The sequence below is a fragment of the Pleurodeles waltl genome, chromosome 1_1, assembly GCF_031143425.1.
Source record: "Pleurodeles waltl isolate 20211129_DDA chromosome 1_1, aPleWal1.hap1.20221129, whole genome shotgun sequence".
Taxonomy (NCBI): Eukaryota; Metazoa; Chordata; class Amphibia; order Caudata; family Salamandridae; genus Pleurodeles; species Pleurodeles waltl.
The window spans coordinates 882,721,171-882,747,513 of NC_090436.1; positions in this window are offsets into that span (position 1 = coordinate 882,721,171).

Sequence of the window (26,343 nt, forward strand, 5' to 3'; positions counted from 1 at the left end):
AACCATTCTGTGCTTCTGCCTGTCTGTGAAATACACCTCTGTGTCAGTATGATAGTTTGGCTGTTTGTGAATTCACTCTACACAGTCACAAAAAGGGAGTTGAGTTGTGCCGCGCACATACTGATGAATTTTCCTGGGTTAGAATGGTGGGAGGAGTTGACACCTACACCTGAATGGAGCTGTGCCTGACCTTACAGAAAACAGTCTCCAACCCCCTGGAGTGTGTCTGGGGCCAGGACAGGTATGGCACGCTCTTGTGCACTACAAAGACTTTCCTTTGAAGTTTGCCTACTTCAAAGGCAGAAATTAGTATAAGTATTGGGACTATGAGACCAGAGCTTAAGATTCCCTGTGGACTGAAGACATTTTGCCAGGAAGAAGAGCTGTAGGTTGTAGGAAGGACCACCTCTCTGCCTGTTGCTTTGCTGTGCTGGCCTGCTGCTTGCTGCTTCTGTTCTGGGAGTGAAAGGACTGGACTTTGCTTTCTACATCCTGCTTTTGAAGGTTCTCCAAGGGCTTCGACTGAGCTTGCCTCCTGTTAGAAGTCTCAGGGACATCAAAGAATTCATCTGCCAGCACCAGGGCTCTCTTCCTGAGAGTGTTGACTCACCAAGTGGTGCCACATCAAGTTCCTGGGGCCCTGGGAGTGAGTTCTGGTGAAACCAAGAAGAAACCAAGTAGTTCAACTCCAGAGTGACTTCGGAACTGGCACCACTATCCGACTCCGAACCAGAGCTATAGTCCCTGCTGAGTGCAAAAACCATGACCGACACCTCAGGCCTGATGCCCTTGCAGCGCCTCCAAAGTCCTGCCCCAGTGTGAGCCCTGAGTGCCGTGTCCCTGATGTCCTGGATACCAGACTCCTACTCCACTTCAGCACCTGTGGCCCCATAGTGTGATTGTGACGCTGCCAAGCCGATGCCTCACGTCTTGACTTGCTAGATTAACCAATCCCGCCTAATCTTAAGGAACCAATGCCTCGTCACCGATGTCTCGTAGTAAAGAACCGACACTTCACCTCCCCAGTAGTAGTAAGGAACCAACGCTGCACCGGCTCCAGCTATGCCTCTCCTTTCCAACTCAACATTTTCTAAGGTACTGTACCTGGGGGTCCGTGCAACTCCGTGACCGGCCCGCACTCCCTTCTGAGTGGCGTCGACTGTTGGGAACGACTCCGCCAATGGCATTGTGATAGCCCCAGTTGGAGCTATTGTGTTTCTAAGTGCCCTACCTAGATTTAATCTTTAAAAATTCATATATTTTCTTGTGTATGTTGGATTTTTGCCATTTATGTCTTGTTTTATTCAGATAAAGATTGGCTATATTTCTAAATGGGTGCATAGTACCTTGGTGTGGTTTTCACTGTGTTACTGGGTGTGATTGTACACATTGCCTCTGAGATAAACCTGACTGCTCGTGCCAAGTTACCAAGGGGATGAGCAGGGGTTGTCTTAGCAGTGTGGCTCCCTCACCCTGACTAGAATGAGGGTCCCTACTTGGACAGGGTGCACACCACTGCCAACTAAAGACCCCATTTCTAACAAGGTGCACAAACAATGCTCAACATTCCTTAATGCAAAAGATGTCTTCGTCAGATGGGCATAGCTTATGCCATGTTGTTCCCGGCCTGGCTGGCATCCCCCAAGAAGTATGGGACTGGATCAATCATCATCCAACTGTGGGATCTAGCCAGGAGTCCCCAAAGCACTTTTCCAGAAGATAGAGAATGAAATGCAAAGAGAAGGGCACCCAGAAAATGGCTCCCTTAGGTAAGGAGATTCAGCTGGTGCAGCTGCAGGTGGTAGAGGCGGTGGCTGCATTGAGTGGTAGAGGTAGAAGCCCGGTTGTGATGAGATCTGTGACTCTTTGCTGGAACAGGGCTCCAGCTGCTCTGATGACTGAGAAGCCAGTTGTGACACTGGGCACTGCAAATAACCTCATCTGAGTTTGACACTGAGATGCAAGACTGGGACTTTTCTGTGGTGGGTGGGCCAGGAGTAGTATACAAACTGGGACAACACTGAACTGGTGCCTTGGCTTAGCCTTTATTTGTGTTTGCAACCTAACTGATGGGTGTGGGGGTTCTCCTGTGGATGGAACTCAAGTATGCTTCTTCCCACCTCTTGTTGTGTGTGGTTTTGCAAGGGTGCATCCATTGGTAGCAATGGACTAGTTGTGAGTTTGGATGGGAAGAGTATACTTACAAAAATGTCATAGAAACTAGTGGAGTAGCTTGTCAATTCTCCCCTACACCAGACGACAGCCTCAGTAACTTATTCCCTGGAATGTAACGGGGAGGCACTCTATGACCAAAGATACAAGATTTTTCTAACCTCAAGAGATGAGGGGTTCAGATAGCCCTTTTACAGGAAACACACCTGATAGCTAAACAAGGGGTGGCACGGCAGCACAGATAGGGGGGGACAGGCATACTATACCTCCTACTTGTGCTGGTTTGGATCTCCACAGGAGTCCCATTCCAATGCACAGGAACATTGATGGATCCTTCAAGCAGGTTTGTAGTGGTAACTGGCTGTCTGGAGGGATGGGACAGAACACTAATAAATGTATATGCTCCGAAGATGGGCCAAGGATTTTTTTTCACAGGACTCTTGAGAACTTTGCCCACTTACCTAACAAGATCACCTCTAATGGGTGGAGCCTATAACTGCATAGCAGGCCCAATGCTAGACCGTTCTCACCCACGCTAAAAGGCTCCCCCACTATTAGAGTGGCTCTAATGTCCACCAACTGGCAGGCAGAATGGGGACTTATTGACTCGTGGCGCTTACATCACCCACATGAATAAAACTATTCATTTTTCTCCTCATTACTTGACTTACACGTGCTGGTTGACATGTTCCTTAGCACCCCAGGCATCCATAACTCAGTACACTGAGTTCAATATCTTTCAACAACTGTGTCAAATTAAAATCCGGTATTACTCACTCTGTGGTGGGGGACCTTACCCAGTATACCGATGTGGAAACTAAACCCAGATTATAAGATCCTCATCTTAATTCTGGCCACCAGACTGCTAGTACACATGGCTCAACTTATACACTCCGACAAAACGGTATTCGTACCCAAGTGCAACACAGCTCTAAATATATGGAGGCTCCTAACAATCCTGGGACGGACACTAATGACCGAGACGAGGCAGCAGTTTTTGCCATAGATATAGTGAAGTCATTTAATAGCCTGGAATGGGCATTTCTATATGCATTTATGAAGCGCTTTGGTTTGGGACAGGGGTTCATGACATGGGCCTGATTACTTTATGCAGACCCAGCTGCCATAGTCCGAACGGAGGTCACCATATTTGACAGCCATGAGGTGGGCCGAGGAACTAGGCAGGGGTGCCCTCTGTCACCCCTGTTGTTTTCTTTGACAATGGAGCCACTGGTATGCTGGGTGTGGATTGGTAATGCAGACAAGGGGATAAAGATCAGAGGCCACACCCACCATATACTGCCATATGCAGACAGCCTCCTGATCTTTTAAAGCATGGGTACTCACAAACATTTTCCCGGGGGCCAACATTTTTTGTCTATGATGTGACGAGGGCCACATTGATGCCAGCAATGTGGCACTCATGAGGAGAAATTTCCAGGGAGTGGTGCCAGAAAGTGGGTGTACTGGAAGCGAAACACATAACAGCTGCAAACCAGAATTAATCCTAGCTTCCTCACTTGATCAAATTGTGTGATCCTGGGCAATTGTTTTGTTCCACTTTCCCTTTTTTTCTTCATTATTACATACAAAAGGATGTTGAAATACATGACTTCAAGATGTGGCATGTGCAAAACCTTCTCCTGTGTTTGATTTAATAAACTAAAATGTTTGTGTATAACAGGAACCCAACCCACAGGGTGCACTTAACAGTTGAGATGCATCTTAGCTCACTATTGACACTGTTGTCAAGGTGAGGGAAAAAGAATGTAAATTCATGTTTAAAAACTATTGTTTTAAAAAAAATAGTTCTCAATGCACTGATAAATTGTGAAGTACGAAGGTGAAACGGTTTTACATGTTAATGAAATACACTTTCTGAATTTTGAGTGGATTGTATCATATTTTTACAGTATTGTGTTAAAAATAAAAGTGTTTCTAAAGATAAACAGTGCAGGATAACCTGGTTACTTCCTTTCTTTAATTTCAGTTAACCTTTACATAACTGCTTGCTTGTTTATTTAATTCTTGCTCAGTGTTTGCTGATTCAGCCCATTGCTGCTTTTGACCTTGGGGCTGCATGTAAAGGTCAGGGGGGCCGCATGCGGCCCCGGGCCGTACTTTGAGTATCAATGTTTTAAAGAAACATGACTACTGCTCTTGAAGGGGCTCAGGAGATGCTGGAAAAATACAAGATACTCTCTGGGTTACAAGTCAATTGGCTGAAATCATGCTTGTTCCCCATGCCAGACCGTCTCCCAAACTTGACACTGCCACAATGGGATGCCTCATTTTTTAACAATACCTAGGTGTGCAGATATTTCATGGAACAATAGATCTACTTGAAGGAAACATCACAAAGGTGGTCCAAACTTGCAAGATGAATAGGGAACTCTGGTCTGCACTCCTCCTCTTGATTGCAGGCAGAGTAGCAATGTTGAAGATGGTCACACTCCCCTGACTTTCATATTTTTTCTCTGTGTTGCCAGTGTGGATTCCTCAAATGTTGTTTAAAATCCTTGATTCCCTTATCTTTGCATCAATATGAGGGACAGGCCATAGTAGAGTGGCCCTGACCACACTGCAGAGGCCGGTAGGAGACTTCAAAGTGTACTACCTGGGAGCACAGCTTGAATGGCTGACGCAATGGGTGGGAAGACTGGTACTGGGAAGGGCGATGGGCCCTTTTGTCCTTGAGTTTAGTCGATTACTCAAAATACTTTTACAGCTTAGATGCCCCAGAGAGGGTGACTCCAGGGAACTTAGAGTGATGCATCAGTTACTGCTGAGTTCTGTGGTTGCTAACGATGCAGGTGAAGGTGCTATACTCACCTGATTTCCCCATGACATTGCTGGAGGTCTTATTGCATGTGGGGAACTGGTGAAGACTGGCAGAGTTGGGCGAAGCAGGGGTGACTAGAACTGGTGGATTTTTTTAAAACTGAAGTCCTCCTAACATTTGAAGAAATTCAATCGGATATGACCTGCCCCAAGCATGGGTGCTCCCAGGCAGACTGGGAGCCTGTGAAGGCTCTGGAGAGAGCCCTGTGCACATGTGTGTTTGGCCGGCCTGAGATAGCCGACCAAACACACATGTGCTTTGAGGGGGAGTGCTGAGCACTCCCCCTCACACTCATCACCCCACATGCCCCACCCTTTAACAGGGAAAGGATAATAAATGTAGTTTATTATCCTTTCCTTGGTAAAGGATTTGCAGCGGTTGCTGTTAGCGGGGGTGACGCTCCTCCACCTTAGCAGAGGAGCCACCACTGCTTAGCAGGCATTAAAAAATGTCAATAAAAATGGCGTAAAGGAATCTCATAGATTCTTTTTCTCCATTTTTATGCCCACCCCCCTAGTGCCGGAATCCTGCCCTTACATACATTATGCTTGGCGCAGTCATAATGTAGTGCAAGGGGTTACAAAGTGGCGCAGTGCAAGCGTTGCGCTACTTTGTAAATATGGCGCATGGCAAAATGTCACCTTAACACCACATTTGTGTGAAAATAAATTCTGCAAATGTGGCGCAAGGTGGCGCAAGGTGGCGCTAGAGGCTTATAAATATGCCCCTATGTTTGTGACAATCACTGTGCTACAAGCTGTTGGGACACAATGGGGTTAACCTTGTGTTGATGTGAGGGGGTATTTTTGATTGCTTGTTATGCTGAACACTGAGCATGAATCCCCTGAGGGGATCCTACATTTTAGCATAACTGGATGTACTTAACCATGTAAAACCAATAAAGTTTGTTTAAAAAAACAAATATCCACTGCATTTCCATTACTTTCTGGTTATTCTATAAGGCAAGTGTTTGTTTCTACAAGAGAGAATTAACACTTGCATTTCTACCTCTCTGTGTCTGGGTGTGCATCAGATTTGAGTGGGTGATTAATGTCTATGGAGGAGCCCTCCTTGACATCTGGCGGAGCTCAATGGCATAATTGTGGTAACCCCCAAACCACAGTGCTGCTATTTCATAGCATAATTGTAACTCTAGCATGTAGTGGCCATGCTAGTCATCTTGTAGGATTATTTGGCAGTATTTTGGCACAATGGTGGCAATCCAAGACATAATGGTAGATATCCCTGGTATAATTGCGAGCATACCAATCATAATGATGACCATGGTATATAGGAGCCACACTTGGTTTAGTGTTGTCACATTGTGGCAGAATGATGGCAATCTCCCTCAATGGTATGGTCTTTCTTGAAACTGACCAGAGCTCTGAAACCATTTCCATGTTAGGAATCAATATTTTGTTGTGTATTTGATCAAAGAATAAAACTGACTCAATAAGTGCAAAGCAAAGGCCCAGAAAGGTCATATTTAGTATGTCAAGTCAGTCTCCTGCCCCCACACCATAATCACACCCACAGTAAAAAAAGAACCCAGCTATCTGAATCCACAACATTATTTCCAATAATAAAGTTGAAAGGCAAACAAAATATAATACATGGCAATGTTTAACAAAAATACCAACCAACATTTAATTTGGCCTGATGTACAAAAATGATATTTATCATAGCCTAAATTGAAACAAATACAGAATCATAAAATAAGAAACGACAAATTTGATTTACATATCTTTCCTTCAGCAATTAGTGATTCATAAGCCCTTAAAATTTTTTAATGCTGAATTGAAAATTGAAAATTTTTAAGAGTTGCAAATTGAGACTGTTGATTTAGCAACAAATGATGACCTCACTCATTCAGGAAGTACATTTAATTTCAGCTGAAACAACATTTCTCTCCCTACAGAGGACTGTTTGATACTACCATGTCCAGCCAGGATCCAGATCCACAGTAGGAGGCAGACAGGAAGAGAATGTTCAGTGGCAAAGAGCTGGAAATATTAGTGGAGGAGTGTGTCTCTGAATATGACATGCCCTTTGGAAACAAACCCTGGTCAGTTCCAGAGACAGCTAAAAACTATTTTGGACAAGGAGCCAACAACACGTGAATGTTGTGGGTGTCACAAAGAGGTTGGGAGAAGAGTAAGCACTGGTACTGCACGCGTTCTCATGCCAAATAGAAGGTGGAAACCAGATGAAAGGAAGCACCATCTACAGGTGGAGAACTAAGCACAGAACCAACACCCACCCCATTTAAGAATTAAGAGAGATGACATTCCAGTCTGAAACTATGCCTGAAGTATTGAATGGAGACACTTCAGCCCTATATCTGATGCTGAATAAAAATATCTGGATTAAATACTAGTTTTAAAGGTTGCAAAAAAGTTACACTACAAACTTTGATAAAATGCTTTATTTTAATTTTGAAAATACTCAAAATAGTAATTATTTTTAAAAATGTAATATAAATTGAAAAACTATGACATGTTAGGTTTTCTTAGTGCTTAAAACAATGGTTTGTGGGTAATGTAGGCCATACGCATAAAACCAAGACTTATATACAATACTGTTATACATTTCTGCAACACTTTTATACATTTCTACCGCAATGGCCATTTAAGATATTTTGATAATGAAACATATATGTTTGAATTAAAACCAAATGTGAGATTTAACAAAAAATTTGAGATTAGTTTTGTATGGGCAATTTTAGAAGCATGCTGATCATTATATTAAATGATGATTGTCACTGTCTTTTGAACTACAACAGCTCAATCTACTCCTACAACACCACTATGAACAGAGGATTTTGGTGAAACATTCTGTCACACAGAAACTGATACAGATGAAACTGTGATTACCATTTCTGCAGAAACTGATAGTGCACCAAGCAACCAAGCAACCAAAACACAACCCCCACATGAGGAGACCTAACTACAACCATCTGGAGTAACTCACAAACAACCAACACTATCCATTCGTATTTGAGAAAGAGAAAGATTGCCTCCAATCTTTTTTTGCTGAGGCTTTTCCAACCTAGTGCTAAGCCCTTTTTGGGCTATTTAGGGTACTTCGGGTTTAGGCTGCCATAATGTTTTTCCACTTAATGAATCAATGCCAAATTTGTGTCCTTTTTTCGCAACATCATCAGAATCCTAAGAGTACCCAGGGTTTGTGAATTCCCTTAGAGTCGACCCAGAAAAAGCCAAAATATAGTATTTTTTGTTATGGGAAAATGGGAAAAAGTGCTGCACAAAAGTGTCTGTTTTTTACTAAAAATGGCATCAACAAAAGATTTGCTGTGCTAAAATCAACAACTTCCTAACTTTCAGGAACACACAGAGATAAATCAAAAAAATTGTTACCACAGTTTTGGCATTTTTCTGAGAAGAAGCCCATTATTCCTATTTTTTGTGCTTTCAACCTACTTCAATTTGATGGTGGAAATAGGTATGACACACATGGGTGATCCCAGAAAGCTACACATTGCTGAAAAGTAGACAAAATTATTATGTATTTAGCAACACATCATTTGTGTGGATCCCTCAAGGTTTTCTCAAAGAAACTCACTGTTGAATTAAATATTGAAAATAAGTGGGAAAAACTGCCATTTTTGGTAACATTTCATCTGTAACTTCTTGTCATGATGACCGATTATTAGAAGCATGATACCATTGCTTCCTTTATACCCTTCTGGTTATGGGTATATATAAGGTTTTTAGGTTCTCCAAGAATCCGAGATACACAGATCCAACAACTGAGCTACACCTGGCAATGGTTTTTCATTGTGTACCGGGTATAAAGTAATTCATATGGCAAAATATAATGAGTGAAAAATGGGTACTAATGAAACCTATGTATTTCTGCAATGTATACCAGATACTCAGTTTAGAAGCTGTGGTTAGGTGTACATCTCTGAACTTATGGCTAAAACCTGTGATGCAATACACCCCAAAATGCAACTTGGAGACATCATATTTCACCAAGCAAAATTCATGCTTTTTATACAACGTGGGTAACAGTTGATGTTGGGCTCTAGCTTAGCTGCCACTCAAGAAAATCTACTATATCAAGATATTTCTGAAATCTAGATACCCGAGGATGGCTAGGGTGGTGTGATGTGCGGTTCTAACAAGGTTTTTTGTTTACTCAGAAGCCCTTGCAAATCTCACACTGTGCCTCAAAAACACATTTTCCTCACATTTCTGTGAGGACAAGTTCTGGAATCCGCAGGAAGTCACAAATTTTCTACCATTCAGTGTTTCCTTATCTCCTGATTTGAATTGTACCTCACTTGTGTGGGTGGGCCTAGTGTCCGCAACAGGAGAAAGCCCAATGGGCAACATGGATAGGCTCTTCTACCCCAAAACTGACCCTTTTCTGCAATGTTGGTGGCTGCAGGATGTGGGCCCTAACTCAGCCGGCACCCCAGAAAAAGTACTAAACCTGTACATTTCTGAAAACTGGACACCAGGGTGCATCCAAGGTGGGAAGACTTGTGTGGCTCTCACCAGTTTTTTTTTACCTAAAGGTCCCTGCAAATGTCAAGCTTTGGCTAACTCTGCACGTTTTCCTCACATTTCTGTGATTGAAGTTCTGGAATCTGCAGGGAGCCACACATTTTTTACCATGCAGCATTCCCCCAAGACTCCTGATAAAAATATTACCTCGCTTATGTGAGTGGCAATAATGCTTGAAACAGGAAAGATGCCAAAGTTCATCCGAAGACTCCCATTGACCCTGTAGCAGGCCCCAGGCCAAGCCACACAAGTGGGCTAGCACTTTTATCGCAACAAGTGGGTAATGCTGAGTGGTAGGAATTTTGTGGATCCCTGCAGATTCCGGAAGTTTACATCACAGAAATGCAAGGAAAAAGTGAGATTTTAGGCTAAATTTGAGGTTTACAGGGAATTATGGGTAAGAAAACCGTTGTGGGATCCACATGAGGTGCACCACCCTGGACTCCCCCAGGTGTCTAGCTTTCAGAAATATCTAGGTTTGGTAGCTTACCCTGGAATGGTGTCTGGCCTGGGCCCAAAGGCCGCTGCCACCCCTATTGCCAATTTCTTTGTGTTTCATTTTGGGCCTGTTGTGTTGCGGGTGTTAGGGTTAGCCCCACAGGTGCGTTACCATTCCTATAAGGACAAGTGAGGAAATGCTGGATGGTAGGACATCTGTGATTCCTCACAGGTTCAGGAACTTTCCTTCACAGAAACGTGAGACAATTGCGTGATTTTAGGCAAAGCTTGAGGTTTGCAGGGCGTTGCAGGGTCCCTGCAAGGCACACCACCATTGAGTCTCTTGAGTGCCTATTCTTCAAAATGGCTGGACTTAGGTAGAGCATGTACCCAAATAGTGCAACCATTCATCATCACAAGTAAGATGAAATTTGGATTTACCCCTACTCTGCCTCTCCATATGTCAAAATGACAGCACCCCAGGTGGGCAGAAAGACTGTTGGGGTTTTAGGGCTGGAGGATAGGCCCAACATCACGGTTCATCCACACACCATATTTCTTTCAAAAATAATAAAATATATCCCTGGTATCTAGCTGCTTTTTGCTTCCCCCCATGAGGGGAAGATTGGTGGTGAACACCCACATCGACCCCTAAGGGGGGCAGAAAGACTAATGGGGCCATGGGCAGGGGGAGCACAGGCCTATGCTATTGGGGCCAATCCCCTTTCCAAAAAATTATCTAAAGTAATCCCTGACGTCTAGTGGGTTTTCTGCCCCTTTGGGGGGGCAGCTTGGGGTGAACACTTTGATTTATCCCCCCCCCAGGGGGGGCAGGAAGTAGACCCATGCCCGGAGGGGGCATTACACCAAACAACAATCCAAGAATCTTTGGTATCTAGTGGACTCTCTTCTCCCCGGAGAAGAGATTGGGGCTGAACATCCCCATCTTCTCCTCAGGGGAGCAGTAAGATTTATGGGCTCAGGACAGGATGGGGAGCACAAGCCCATGCCTGGGTGGCACACCCTACCCAAAAAATAGTATCCTCTAAGAAAACCCTGGTGTCTAGTGGGCTTTCTCCCACTCAGAAGGGCAGATCAAGGTGAACATCCCCACCTACCCTACTGGGGGACAGGAAGAATAATGTGGCCCAGGGCAGGCAGGTAAGTACACATAATACCCAGGGGGCTGCTCCCCCCCAAAAATAATACCAGAGAGACTGCTCCCCCGCAATCATTATCCCTGGTGTCTGGTAGGGGTGGATTCCTGCTAGTCAATCGTCCTCCTTTGGTGACCCCCAAGCAGGGATTCACTGGTGAGAAATATCATTGGAAATGGGAGATTCTCCCCTTCCCAATAATATCTCCGCTATTCAAATCAGAATTTGGGAGCCGAGAAATGCCCTGAACACCAATTCAGCAAAAGTGAAATGAGGCTTATTTCACTTTCACTTTCAGTAGAAATTACATCAGCGCACCATGCCATTTCACAAAAAAAGACTTGGGCTGCTGGGGAATCTCATCCCCATCAATCCTCCTTAAACAAATGTTGCAAGGAAACCCTCTGGTGCGAACACCAAAAGGTCCTTTACAACCTTCCCCAGCATCTGAAATGGCCAACAAACGCACTGGGCAAGTAGTGCAGGAGTAAAAGGTTAAGGCCTACTGTAATGTCCAAAATGAGAGACGTCCGGTAAAGCTCCCCTACTCCAGCACCATTCCATGCTTTGGAAAAATCACTATTGAAAATTAGTAGAAAGCAGTACAGGGCTAAATCTGATGAGTAGACAGATTAATTATAAGGATATGACGACACAAATGGCTGATGGTATGGCATCACACAGGCAGCACATGAATAATTGCGTCCAAAGATATGGGTGTGCTGTTGAAAAGTTATCTACAGCCACGTCAACTGAAATCTGAAAACTGCTAACACTCAGGTGGAGTTAGCACACCACTGTGGTGATGTTGCAAGGAGCCTAGTCCAAATAACAGACACCTTAAGGAAATGCAAACTGCTAATGACACGATTAGGGCAGCAAGTTCAGCTGGAGAGTGGAAAAGGGCAAGGAAGGGCCACATAGCTTTCAACAGAAGGACCAACTACTGGACAAAAAAAGGTGCACATGGTAAAACATAAAATGGCACCGTTTTCAGGAATTACTGTTTACCTTTTTTTTAAAACTTAATTATGATCCATATTCTGGAGTAGTATGCTCTAAATTTAGACATTATTCTTCCTCAAATTAATCTGTGAATAAAAATATTGTTTTTGTTTAATACTCAGTACAGTTTGTTTGCTATTGATTTAGAGATAAGTATGTGCTATATACCCTAAAAGCAGCTTTTTGTGATGTGATCCCTGTGCACACGTTCCTCTGGAGCCCTAGCAGCATCAGGTCCTGAAGGTGTAAGACAGGAGTGTTTTTTAACTTCATCTTCCTTGGTATCACCACTTACAGAGTCAACTGGGGGTCTTTTAGGTATAGCTAGTTTATGCAGCACAGAAGGTTATTATTATACAGCACATTTTGGCCCATACTCTAGGGGCACCCCCACTTGTGGACAGACATCGGAATCTGCCTTTGAGCAAACTAAATGTCCCCTCAATAATTCTCCTTGTTTTCCTGTGAACAAATTGTATATTGTTTGTCGGAATGAAAGTACAGTGTCATGATGCATGGTTTAAGTTCACTGTGGGCTGAAATTTGACAAAGTTGTTTTACAATTTATGAAAGGCTCAAATGTGCCCATTAAGGTTAACTTTAATTAGCAATTACCTCACAACCAACTATCTCCATGCTGCCCTTTTGCTAGCCACTCACATAGTCTACATTGTCATTAGATGTAGGAGTCATGAGTGCACTCTCGGTATCGGGTAACTAAGCATATGAATAGATATTTGGCATTCCATACTACTTGTATATTCAAGGAATGTTGGCATTTTCTATTACAATACACATACTCTGTTTCATAAGGTGGACAAATTAGAACATGTGCACTGTCTATACATCCAGGCACTTGGGGGAATGTGCTATTGCATAGAATTAGATCTCATAGCTTTCAGCTCAGTAATGTGCGAAGTAATTTTAGCCAACGTTGTGTCCCGAAAATCCCTTAAAACCCTGCATAAAGTAATCCGAGATATCATTCCTACAGCTGGAACAGTGTGTTGATTGCTACCAGAAGTTAAAAGGTGTAAGTTACACTAAAGCTGAATGTGTGTAGGAATAGCACCCCTGTGTTGTGTAGGCCTGATTGGTACAAGGTTCAAATAATTAACTAAAGTAGGAAGGACCTCTCTGGTAAACCTGTACCTAACATAAACATCTTCATCTGTTTGTTCAAGAAGAGCAACCCTGTCTGAAAATCCTTTCTCTCGTCCTCTTTCTCCTCCTCTGTTCAGCTCCAAGACTCTGCATCGTCCTCACTACGCCATAGAGTGCATGTCTAAAATGTCTTATTTTATCCAATTTGCCTTTTGGGAATACTTTGGGGCAGATGTACTTTGAAATCACCCATCATAGTGCAGCAAGGCAAGTTGCTGCGCTGTGTTCCCTAAATGGGGGCGAGCCGGAAAGTGGCATATCTAATAAGACATGGCGCTCTTCGGCTCTTCTGCGCCGGAGCAGCTGAGGCTGTCTAGTGCCAGTGCAGGCACCCTTGCACCGTGGTGCAAGGGTGTCTGGCTAAGGGGAGAATCATTTTTGTGCAGGAATGGATAGCTTCCTGCACAAAAATAATCCTGGAGGCATAGTCCTCTTTCTACGTGTGCTGCAAATGTAACACAAGTGAAAAGAGGAAGTAACAAGGAGAAAAGTTTATATTTCTCTTCATTGTGCCTCACTGGGGAGGGCATATGTGTTCTGATACATTTTCAATATTATTAGCTTTAGTAAATCTTGGAATGCGCTAACATCCATGGATGCATGGGAACGTCATAGCTCCACCTATGGAACGCCTTCCCGATGCAAGGCAACGCAAGGCAGTTATGCACTGTATTGCATATCTTTGTATTTACTAAACTGCACAAAGCCACAAAAGTTGCTTTGTGTAGTTTAGTAAATGGCACAAAGGAATTTGTGTCAGGGCTGCGCCACAAAAGTGACACAACTCTGATGCAAAACCTTAGTAAAGTTGCCCCTTTGTACATAGAATTAACGCTTCACTATTTGGTAACTGCAATTAGTGATTCAATATTTTCAATTGCAAAATAGGGACTTGCTAAATAATCATTGCGATGTGCTATTTTAAGAATTACACAGTAATGGATTGTTTGCAAATCAAAATCATCCTGTTCAGCGGTCGCTCACTATTTTTAATTGCATCCGCTCCCTCATTCTTCAAGGAGCAGCGTGATGTCTGTAGTTCACAATCCCCCATTGCCATAGAGCTTAAAGCTGTCTCATTTCCTCAGTAGGATGGATTGTACTTGGCTATCCCAGAAGAGTAGCTAAACCTGTTACTGGGAAACATATTTTAATGGAGCCACAAAATAAGTTTCATTTATCCAGGTTCTCTCTGTGTCTCTATTTTAAAGTGAACTGTGCACTTGCAAGCAATAAACAACTGAAAACACACTTAAAACAACATGCTCTCCAGGCGTACACCCCACAGCTATAGCCATCCTTCCTTATAATGAGCAGTAGTTGCATGTTTTTAACTAAGTCACAGTGGTTGCAAATCAGTGTAGTGGGGTTGCAAGTGAATCACTCTGACCATATATATATTTTATATGTGTACGTACATATAAACAGGGGCACTGGACTTTTGTGGCAAGGGAGAGAAAATTATGTAGCAGGGGTGGCTATATTATGTGGCAAAAAAAGGCAATATATTTGGAATACTGTGACACATTTTGTGTTAGTATTATTTAATTATTCTGCCATCTGTACTCTCTCGGGACATAGGTTGCACCTCATTAGCACATTTTTAACACCTAAAAATAGCAATAAACAAGAGAAACAACAGAAAGGTTTATTTTGTGTGGTTTTTGCTTCTTTGACTTGTTGAGGAAAATATGCCTTATGTTTCTTTTAATGGCTTTCTGGTAGACCCTTCTGTGTACTTTATGGCTTTTCTGCCAGTAACTTTCCAATTGACAAAATTCACATTTCAGTTTTGCCAGTGCCGCATTGAAGCATTTTTGTTCTCCTTTGGTAGCCATTTAGTTTCCCTTATTTATTTAATCATTTATTTGTTTATTTATTTATCAACTTAGTTCATTATTTAGTTATTCATTATGTATTTTGTGGTATTTTTAAAGCACACACACATCCATAGGTACATAGGTAGAATTGAGGAAATCAAATTTCTTCAAAATCTATTGGTTATCTTGCCCAAAATGCGGTTAATATTTCAGTACAGAGTTGGCAGTGTAACCTCTGGGTCTAGGGTTTTGTGCAGTTGCATTAGCAACAAGTGATATACGTTCTCCACATTATTAATACTGATGTGGGCTTAGGTTGCAAAGTTGTCTTGTTATGAAGCGTCCATCCATGGATATATTCCAGACATGAAAGGTGAGGAGAAAGTGATCTAAACATGGCTGGAGTTATGCATTTAGGTACAGAGTTTCAATTTTGTTTGAGAGGAGATCCAAAGAGTGACTTGCAGAATGTGCTGGTCATCTGACTCAATGGCTAAAATCTTTTTAATAACTTTGGAAAGTCACCCTTTTCGCAGATTGTGGACTCGAACTTGTGGTGGGTAAAATCACTTATTCACTAAGGGTGGGTCGAACAAGCAGGGACTTACTCCACCGAATTCCGCTGAGTTATATAAAAGCTCCGTGGGATTCTACGCCTATCCACGAAGCTGTGAAACAACCCTACTCTCATAGATGTAATGAGCCTTTTGTGGCAATCTCCCTGCAGCACTGGCTTCAGCCCTCCCCGCCAGACAAGGGCCTGGAGTTATGAGTGTTGTGTGCCACCTTCAGAATTTCCCGCCCTATGCCCCTCACCTGAAACAGCACCAAATCAGCCCAGCTGTGCCCCCCACCTGAAGCACTCACACTCATTTAAGTTATTTCTTCTAAAAAAAAAAACCTTTGTCTGTGGGAGCCCAGGAGTTTGGTGACTGGTCCCGGATGCACACACATTCAGCTGGGAGCCAGAAATGGGCTCTCCCAGGCAAGCTCTTTGAGGGGGCTCCCATTACCATACCAGAGGCACAAAGAGCTGTGGCCATGAGGCCGCGAAATTAAGCCCTTCTTCCTATACCACCCTGACAACTGTTCAGGCAAACAGAATGTGGCAGATGGTCTGCCTTCCTCTGATTACACTGCATGCCAAAAATCATTGCCGCTAATATGCTATGGCAAGCAAAATGTCAGTAATGGGTACGTACATGATAAAAAGAAGCATGCCTTTAATACTTATGGACACTCACCCTTGCATTCTGCTGAAATCCACCCTGGAAAGTACAGCACAGTCATCTGCCAGCACGAAGGGTGCAGCAGAGGGTCCCTGCAGTGTTCTGTAGCCTAAACATGGAAATTCACTTCACACTGTTGCCCTCAACTCTTGGTAGCTCGCACAGTTCTGACAACTGCTGAGTGCATCTGGGTGCTGACCCGTTTCTTGTGTTTTTCACACACCTCCGCTACAGCAGCTTTTGTCTGCAGACCGCAGCCTGCAGGGGAGGCGTGTATGGCTGGGCCATACGGTCATGTTTTCCGGGGAAGCAGGGCGGTCTCTGTGGTGCAGCAGCAGCGCCTGTTTCCTCGGGATAGGTAGGCAAGTATTTTTGGGGCTGGTCACTTTTTTTTAACACATTGCAGGATGTACCACGATGTGTAAGGCTTTCTCAGTAACTTGTTACATGGAGGATGTGAGAGTGCCGCAAGATCAAATGCTTGAAGAGTCAGTGTCTAAAGACGGGACTGTGATCGCTAAGTAACTTCTCTCCCTCTGCTGGAGACTCTTTCTCTGCATGTGAAGAACGCTGATACCTTCCAATCAAAGAGCCATCGAGCAGGGGTTTGTTCCTGCTCACAATGGAGGAACTGCACAATGACTGGTAATGTGCTTCTCACATGAGTGGGCCCCTGTATGCTGGGGAGTAGGCACCGGTAAACTCTACTACGTGATGGGTGGCAGAGTTTTTGCCAAACTCCATGCTCCAAGCACAGCTCAGAGTGGCAAATCTCTGTGGACTCCGCCAGTGGAGAGAAGTTTACAGCCCACTCTTATTATTCGCCTCACACAATTTGCTTATATGTAGGAGGGAAGGCTCTCTTGCTCAGCCCTGATTAGATAACAGTGCTAAATTATCTTCGGATGCAGTCAAATCATCTTTTGGTGTGAACAAAAACAAACCGACATAAAGAAATTACCTGTTTTAGGACTAGACACCTGTGATGTATAGTGCAGCACATGCAGGCTAGTCAATGTCAGTGACTGATCAAACGGCCTGGTGCGCAGGGTAGATAATTTAAATGTTTAATGGTGATCCATCAGTTAACTGAATTCAACAAGCGTATGAAATCTGTGTTGATGGTCACATCGGGAGGATTAGAGAAAGCGTAGGATGGATTATTATCTGAAATCTGCTCTCCTAGAAGGCAATAAAACCAGGCATCTGGACTGGTTGGTTGATTAGTGGGTTTTCTTTGCCCATATGGAGCTTTAACGCAATCCACATTGCAAGCCAGTGCACCTCTGTTCTGAAGAAGACCAAATTAGGACGTTGTAACAATTATTGTCAACTGAAAGCAATCATAGTCAAAAGCAGATTCCCCACACATTAAAACTAGTCTTACTGAATCAAGTTAAGACAGCAGTGATTTACAGCCAGCTGGACTTACAGGAGCCTACAATCTAGTTCAAATAGACAGCATTATAGAAAGTTGTGGATATTGTGATTATATTGTGATGCCCTTCAGGCTCTGCCACACTTTGTTTCCTTACAGCACTTTGAACAGCATGTTTCAAGACTCCTGACCACTATATTGCAATATATCTGAGCAATACTTCATTTTTAGTTACATTTTTGGGATGCATTCTGTTTCCCAAAGGTACTGACAAGGATCTTCCAAAGGAATAGGCTGACATACTTTGGCTTCCGATAAGCTACTTAGGGGGTTATCACAACTTTGGAGGAGGTGTTAATCCGTCCCAAAAGTGACGGTAAAGTGACGGATATACCACCAGCCGTATTACAAGTCCATTATATCCTATGGAACTCGTAATACGGCTGGTGGTATATCCGTCACATTTGGGACGGATTAACACCTCCTCCAAAGTTGTAATAACCCCCTTAATTTTTTTTGTTTTTCGATTCATCAATTTTTACAGTGACCTTACCCATTGTTCGCATATGATTCTTCCACTTACTCAACTCTGGCAGAAGAATCATCGATATCTCTAGTCAGTGTGCCTTTCAAATGATAAAAATCTTTGATTGAGGAGGATGAAAACCGTTTTCAAGCCACAACCACAATCATTGTTAGAGAGAACCACAAAGGTCACTAAATTAACTAGTGCCTAACCCTCAACTGGCTTATCAAAAAAGCAGCTAAGAATTCCTACAAGGGATTTAGTTAAAAGGAAATGTCAATGAATTACAGATAATCAATGATGTAATTTACTGGCATCTGAATTGGATTCCACAATAACAACCAGACGTACTAGTCAAACAGAACAGATCATGACTGCAGGTCTTACTATTCAAGCCAATTGTATTTGAAACACTTTTCAACAGTTAATCAGTGAATACCAAAAGTGTAACAAAAATAAATACAGAGATTATAGGGGTTAGGAAAAAAGAAGTTTCAAGTACATCAACAATACCAGATTTGAATTTTAATGTTTTCCAACATATCTCAATATACTAGATACCCACTTTCCGAAATGTTACTAATTGTGTCTTAGATTCACATACCAGAGTCTGTCTGTTTGCCTTTTCTTACATTTTCATTCTCTCTTTCATTTTAAATATTCCTTTCTATCTTTTTCTTGCTCTCCTTTCATCTTGCTTTCTTTTGTTCCTTCTTTCCTTCTGTTGTACCTTTTCTCTTTCTTCCTTACTCTTTCCTTCTTTCTTTCTCTTTCCTTCTCTGGTTCCTTCCTTCTCTCTTTCTTTCTTTCCTTCTCTCTTTCTTTCCTTCTTTCCATCTTGCCTTCTCTTCTTCTTTTTTGCCTTCTTGCCATCCTTCTTTCCCTGTTTCTTTTCTTTGTTCCTTCCTTTTCTTTTCAATTCTTTCTTTCTTTCTTTCTTGCAAGCTAATGTCAAACTGATTGACCTTTTCAGGTCTGTATTAGGCAAGAAATTTTTATGTTACTAACATTATGTGTATAACACAGTTATTTATAGGCGTTTCAGTCAGACTCCATTAGTCTGTGACTGGTATCATTCACATTCACAATAAGAAGCAGTGCATCAGCCCACTTCAACCACTGGCTAATTTCACCATGACTTAGGGCATGCCACCCTTTCACTTAGAACACATCCAAAAACAAAATGTTGCCCCCTTCTATGCCAGGGAGGCTTGGGGTGAACTGGAATAAAAGTGCTGTATGCCCGAAGCGTTCTTGTTCCTTGTCCTGACTTGCAGGCTAGACTCCTTCCGGTAGCATGTCCTTGGGTTGGGAAGGACAGTCAGAAGGCTTAACATAATGACTTGGATAGATATTGACACTCATATGCACCATAATGGGATCAACGTTCATGAAAGCTGGGTATGAAATATTTAGAGATTGTCATTTTGCTACAAGAAAAACCCTGAGTTAATCCATCAATGTACCTAGAGAGAGACCCTTACAGAAATGTAAAGTTCTATGAAAAGACATCAAGACATGCATCATCCCTTACCAATAATGCCACATCTATTGCTTACATGTTAAATGGACTTCTTCATGGTACTTTTATTGTAAGACGTACAGAGCAACATCTATACTTTAGTAAATCTCTACATTAAGATGACCTGTTTCAAACGTTTGAGGGAACCTTTTCTCAGTATTTTGCCCGGAGCATATTCAATGCACCTGAATTACCAGATGCAACTGTGGCTTTTCAAGGAAACTAACTCCTCACTACATCTGGAGAGAAATCCGCAATCATTTGGGAATACAGTTTAATTATGTTATTCATTTGGTTATCATCCTCAGAATAGTATGCATTTAATAAAAACAGTCAGACACTTGAGCAAAATGTCTTTTATTTTTATAACCCAACAGGACTGTAGTTGGCTTGAGCAATTTCTTGTGGCTGAATTTGCCAGGTGTTTTCTGGTTCCTAGATGACTGAGTGATAAGGGTGTGATGTTGAGCAGTTTAGCCCTGGAGGAGATGGAGGTCAGGTGCAATGTGCAGCCATTCCTCCCCACCAGGAAGCAGACTGGTTGACAGCCAATTGCCATAAAAATGCCTGCAGCCAGGAAAAGCAATGACCCCATCTGCCTTTCACCTTTTCTGTATACTAGCTAATTATTTTCAATTAAATCATCCAGCACTACTAATATTGCAGATGTAATCGTGACCACACCATCCAAGGTTGTCAGCAGTGATCACATCAGTGCATCCCACAGGGTGGCCATCAGTAAGGCAAAAAAAGCATTATCAATGTGGAATGCCGCTACATGGGCAATACATAACAGCCAGGGCTGAAATATCTCTTGAACCAAAATAATTTTAAGTCTCCCATATTCAATATGATACAGAACAAACATAGCGACAATACTGCTGCCAGCATCGTAATATTATGAGTAGTACATCTCTCCTACTCAAATAATAGCTCCAAAAACAATTTGAAAGTAAAAACTTTTCATCTTGAATATATAAATGTTACTTTTATTATAAATAAAATAGTTCAATCAAGGAAAAGCTTCTATATTAACAGGCTGATTTGTGCAGAAGAGAGCTATTCACAGGGAGCTAGAGATCTACTGGTAGCCGGCAACTACATATTGGAGATGCCCGGTGTAAACTGTTTTTCTGCAACAAAAGCAATAAACTGCATGTGTGCAATAGTCACCTCTCCACTCTATAAAGAACTGTACAATAAATAAATATAATTAATAAAGAGCACCACTCACTCAGATACCAAGGGTTTCCCCTCCTTTGGGAGTATGCACACATCTACTCATTATCCTTGTATAACTGGCAGATGCTGGCAATATAATAACCTTCCACAGAAATGGATTGATTTTCATGCTACAAAAGTCTAAAGAAAACGGCAAGTGTGTCTCAGACGATTGCAGAACAAATGTACCTTTGTTCATCTCAGGACAATCAAGTTGTCAACCGCCAAGCAGAAACTGATAGGAGTCTCTTTCAAGCTAAAATCTAAGGCCCTTATTAAGGGGTTTTGGCTTTCAGGAAGTGCTGTAAGTCGTCCTGCTGCACTGCCCTACGCCAAAGTGAAAGGGCTGGCTTTCACCGTATTTATGCAATATGATGCATTCCTGTCATTTTCCCCTGCGCTTGTGCTGTTTTGTCTGCCTATCCCCAAAGGAGGCACCCTTGCCCCATGATGCAAGGCTACCTGTGTTGCATGCATTGGCATTTTCCTGCATAAAAACAATCCTGAGAGGTGTTTTCCTCTTTTTATTTCCCATGCAGAATGCAGCACACATGGTAAGAGGAAAAAACGAGGAGAAATACAAATATTTCTCTCACCTCAGGAGGTATAAGATTTTGGCGCTGCCCCAGATTTACGTGATTAAGTAAATCTGGGACATCTTCAAAATCTATGGATGTTGTATGGAAAAACTCACACCCACACCTATGGAATGCCTCCCTGGTGCAGAGTAAAGCAACACAGTGGCTTGCACTACCTTGCCTTACTCCATATCGATGAGGCCATTTAAAGTGCATGGCTTTGTGTGGCCTCATAGATATGGTTGAGAGGTCTGTTCTGCCAGAGCATCACAAAAAGTGATGCTTCGCCAGCGCAAGCCTCTATTAAATAAGCCTGCCAATAAATATAGGTTCTGAACCATTTTTGGAATCCAAGCTCTTATCCTGCATCCCTGCTAAAATCCCCTCCAGTGCAAGAGAAACAACATAAACAATTTGAGGTGTAATGACTCAGGGGGTCATTCCGACCCTGGCGGTAGACTACCGCCAGGGCCGGGGACCGCGGATGCACCACCAACAGGCTGGCGGTGCTTGCATGGGCATTCTGACCGCGGCGGTACAGCCGCGGTCAGAAACGGGAAACCGGCGGTGTCCCGCCGGTTTCCCGCTGCTCAAGGGAATCCTCCATGGCGGCGCTGCAGGCAGTGCCGCCATGGGGATTCCGACCCACTTACCGCCAGCCTGGTTCTGGCGGTTTTGACCGCCAGAACCTGGCTGGCGGTAACGGGTGTCGTGGGGCCCCTGGGGGCCCCTGCAGTGCCCATGCCAATGGCATGGGCACTGCAGGGGCCCCCTAACAGGGCCCCACCAAGATTTTCAGTGTCTGCCAAGCAGACACTGAAAATCGCGACGGGTGCAACTGCACCCGTCGCACCCCTTCCACTCCGCCGGCTCCATTCGGAGCCGGCATCCTCATGGAAGGGGGTTTCCCGCTGGGCTGGCGGGCGGCCTTCTGGCGGTCGCCCGCCAGCCCAGCGGGAAACTCAGAATTACCGCGGCAGTCTTCTGACCGCGCAGCGGTATTCTGACGGCGGGACTTTGGCGGGCGGCCTCCGCCACCCACCAAAGTCAGAATGACCCCCTCAGTGATTCCAGTCATCAGGGTAGGGGTGAGCAGTTGCCTGGAATTATCACTACTGTGCCAGGGCCAAAATGTTACCAGGGAAAGGCAATGGACATTATCCCATGGATGCCTATAGGTTGCCAAGAAATACCATAAATGGTCCAGGGCAAGTATTTTAACATAGTGGCAGTAGACACAACATACTACTCATGGATGCACAACACAAAAGAAAAAAAGCACACATAGTTGCATGCACACACCCACAGATATATACTCAATCAATCAATCAAATAGCTTTATTCAGATTAAACCAATAAACCATAAAACCAGACACATCAGTTCATAAGGCAATTATATAAAAAGCTGAAAACAACCGTGCTGGCATTGTTTAAAAATAAATGCTAAAACTGGATATAAAAATACTATTACTAAAATTAACTGTTAAAACTTCTTCCCTTTTGATAACCTTGCCAGAAAGCTTACTACATAAGGCTCAAAAGTTAAAAGAGTGCGCTTTCCATCACTTTCAGTTGATCCCTAGTGTGAAGTACCTTATGTAAGAACGAGGCTACCTGATGACATACTGAATCATATTTCAAATCATACAAAAATTGAAAGGCCGCCTGATGATAAACAAATCTTTCTTTTAAAAAGAGTGATTTAAGATAAAAATGTTCTGTATACCAGATGAAACCCACAAAAATGTATGATGCTCTTAATGGACTTCTCTGATTTGTTCTCGCAAGGACATTTCTGAGTCAGGGTTCCCACCTATCCATCCTAGGGAATGAAACCATATGGTGGAAGATGAGGAGACAGAAGTGTGTCAAGAGATATAATGACATGCGGTTTGCATCCGGGCTGCTCGTTCAGTGCAATGTATCTACCTTCTAATGTCTTATGAACATCTATCTGGGCCCTGTTCTCATGACAGGTTTTGAATATGTAAGTCCTTAGGTCTTTTTTGAATGCCAGTGATAATCTCCAGGTGCACCCACGGGTCCCTCTCAGTCTGTCCTAGACCCCTTAACTTATCCTTCACGTGCCACAGCAAGGAATTTTAGTGCCACGATCAAGGGTCATACAATCCATAATTATTGATCTGGTGAAATGTGTGTCTTCATTGGACCATACAAAACACCATACTAGGAGCGGGATGCCGTCCAAAATATCCATTCCCGGTACCCAATGGATAATGGAGTCTGACGTTGAGTGAGGAACAGCTAGGAATCTCCTGAGAAACTTATTCTCTTGCTTCTGGATGGTTCCATTGTCTCCCACTCCTCAGATGTCTGCTTCATATGTAGCTGCTGGGATGGTTTTGGCACCATATAGTGTTAGCATTTCTGTGATTGGTCTGGAACCTAACTTGGTAAAATATCTAAATATACCTTCATTATTTCTAATCATGTTTGGATATACAGACTCCCTATCTCGTTTCCAAGTTGCATTTGAGGAGAGCTGTATCCCTAGAAATTTGAAGGTTTTAGTGGTTTGCACCTTACTCCCCTTAATATGGAAGATATTGGGCCTGCCCCTTATTTGGCCACAGCTCATGGTGAAGGTTTTAGCTATACTGATTTTCAGGTCTTTCTCTTCCAAATAATCAGTAAACCTGTTTAGCAGGTTTTGCAGGCTTCTTGGAGTTGGGTCTAAAACTGCCACATCATCAGCGTAGACCAGAATGGTAATTTGCTGCCTCCCAACTCTTGGGGTATCTGCACCTACTGCCTGCAATGCTTCCTCCACACCATTTATATATAAGGAGAAGAGGAAGGGAGCTAAAATGCACCCTCTGCCTTAACCTCTCCCTTTCTTTAATGAACTGGTCAACCCTCTCTTAGTCCCATAACAGACTTTTGCTTTAAGGTTGGCATACAAATGCGCCAAGAGGGAGATTATCTCCTTAGGGACCTCAATGTGTTCATGCAGACCCAAAGCTTGTTATCGCTGACCAGAGCAAAGACACAGACTAAATCAATAAAACATATATGCAGTATCTTGTTTAGCAAGAGTATGTTTCCCCATTAAAAGGTTCACACTGAGCACCTGCTCAACAGCCCCAAGTCCTTTCCTAAACCTGTATTGGGCAATTGATGAAATAGCATTCGGCTCTCTCTAGCAGGACGCTTCCAAAAAGCTTGGCAAAAGAGTAGAGAGATTGAACAATAACATTTTGGGTCATTTCCCAATAACTTCTTGATTATAACAACAATGATTGAAACCTACCAGAATAGGGGTAAATAACCTGCTCTGGTCGTATTTAACACCTTAGTCATCAACGGAGCACATAGGGCCTGATTTTATTTATAGACATCCATTGGGATCCCGTCTGGTCCAGGGGCTTTTCTCATGGGGTTTTAATCTATTGCTCTTATTACTTCTTTCAGTGACCATAGCGGTTGTTAGGTGGGCTGCTGGAAATGTTTCGGTTACCTCATTTACTTTTGTGCAAGAAAATATCAAGACAAATTGGGCTGCCCATTTGCTGGGGGTGATTGAGGATTCCAGGTAAGGTCCCATCTCCTTGATGAACAGCAGGTGTTAACTGTTCCCCAGAACAAGGTACTGTTCTTTGTTACTAAGGCCTTTAATACATTCTTCGAGCCCCCCCCCCCTTGCAGTTCTTTCTTTCTTTTTTTAATCATGGTTGCTCTGGCTTCCTGCACCATCAGGGGGTCCCTCGGCTGCTGATGTATTATGTTAATAAGGTTCCTCTGTGCCCTCGTGGATTCATGATGAAACCACCTGACTCAGTATTTTGTCCCTTTGGCTTCCCAGTTAGCAATCAATTGATATGGTTTGAAATTTGCGTGTGTGCTTCCCGGGTCTCTTCATGATTAACTTCTGATGCCAAACCCATCAAGAAGAGGTCCAGGTTTTCAGCAAATAAGTATTTTCTAAAGCTGGAGGGATCAACACCTGCCCATTTAATTCTGGTACTATTCATGCCAGAGGGAGTGATGCTGTCGATTTTCTCTGCATGTTGGATTTTCATAGACTTGAGCTTTGATTTGAAAAGGACCGGGTTATGGTCACTAACACAATATGGTCTCCCCTGCAAATCCAGTACACTTACTCTGTCTCTATCTGATGTGAGAAGATGGGCAGTATTACTATTAAAACCTCTTACTATAAAGGTTGAAGGCTGAGAAGATTGATAGAATTACCATGCTCCTCTAGTTTCATATTATATTTCATAATAAGGTTATTGAGTGCCATTCCATATGGGTCATGAATAAAATGAGCCATAGCATTTCCCCTAGTGGTATTAAATCCACAGACCTGACTGGCGCATGTTGTGATGTTGAAATCCCCAGCCCTCATTATATAGTAATTCTTACTGGACTGTTCGAGCAGGTTGTAGAGATCGCTTTTGAGAGCTTTAACTACATCAACGTTACTTGAGTCAAAGATATTGTTATAAAAATGAATTACTAATATGTCAGGGTTGCCTTCTATTAAAAACAATATGAAGTGATGGAAGGGGGATGTTAGGAAGCTGGCCCTTGCTGTTGGGAAAAGACTAGTGGAGACAAGTGTTAGCCCTTCCCAGACAGACACTCATAAATACAAACACACAACATTAACATTTTTTGATTCATACTTTGTTGCCCCTACCCATCCTGCTTTTCCAGCCTCTTGTCTCCTCTCCCTCACATGGGTTGGCTGCTGCTCCCAGGAGGAGGAAGAAGTGGATGGTAGTTACTCTAGTGG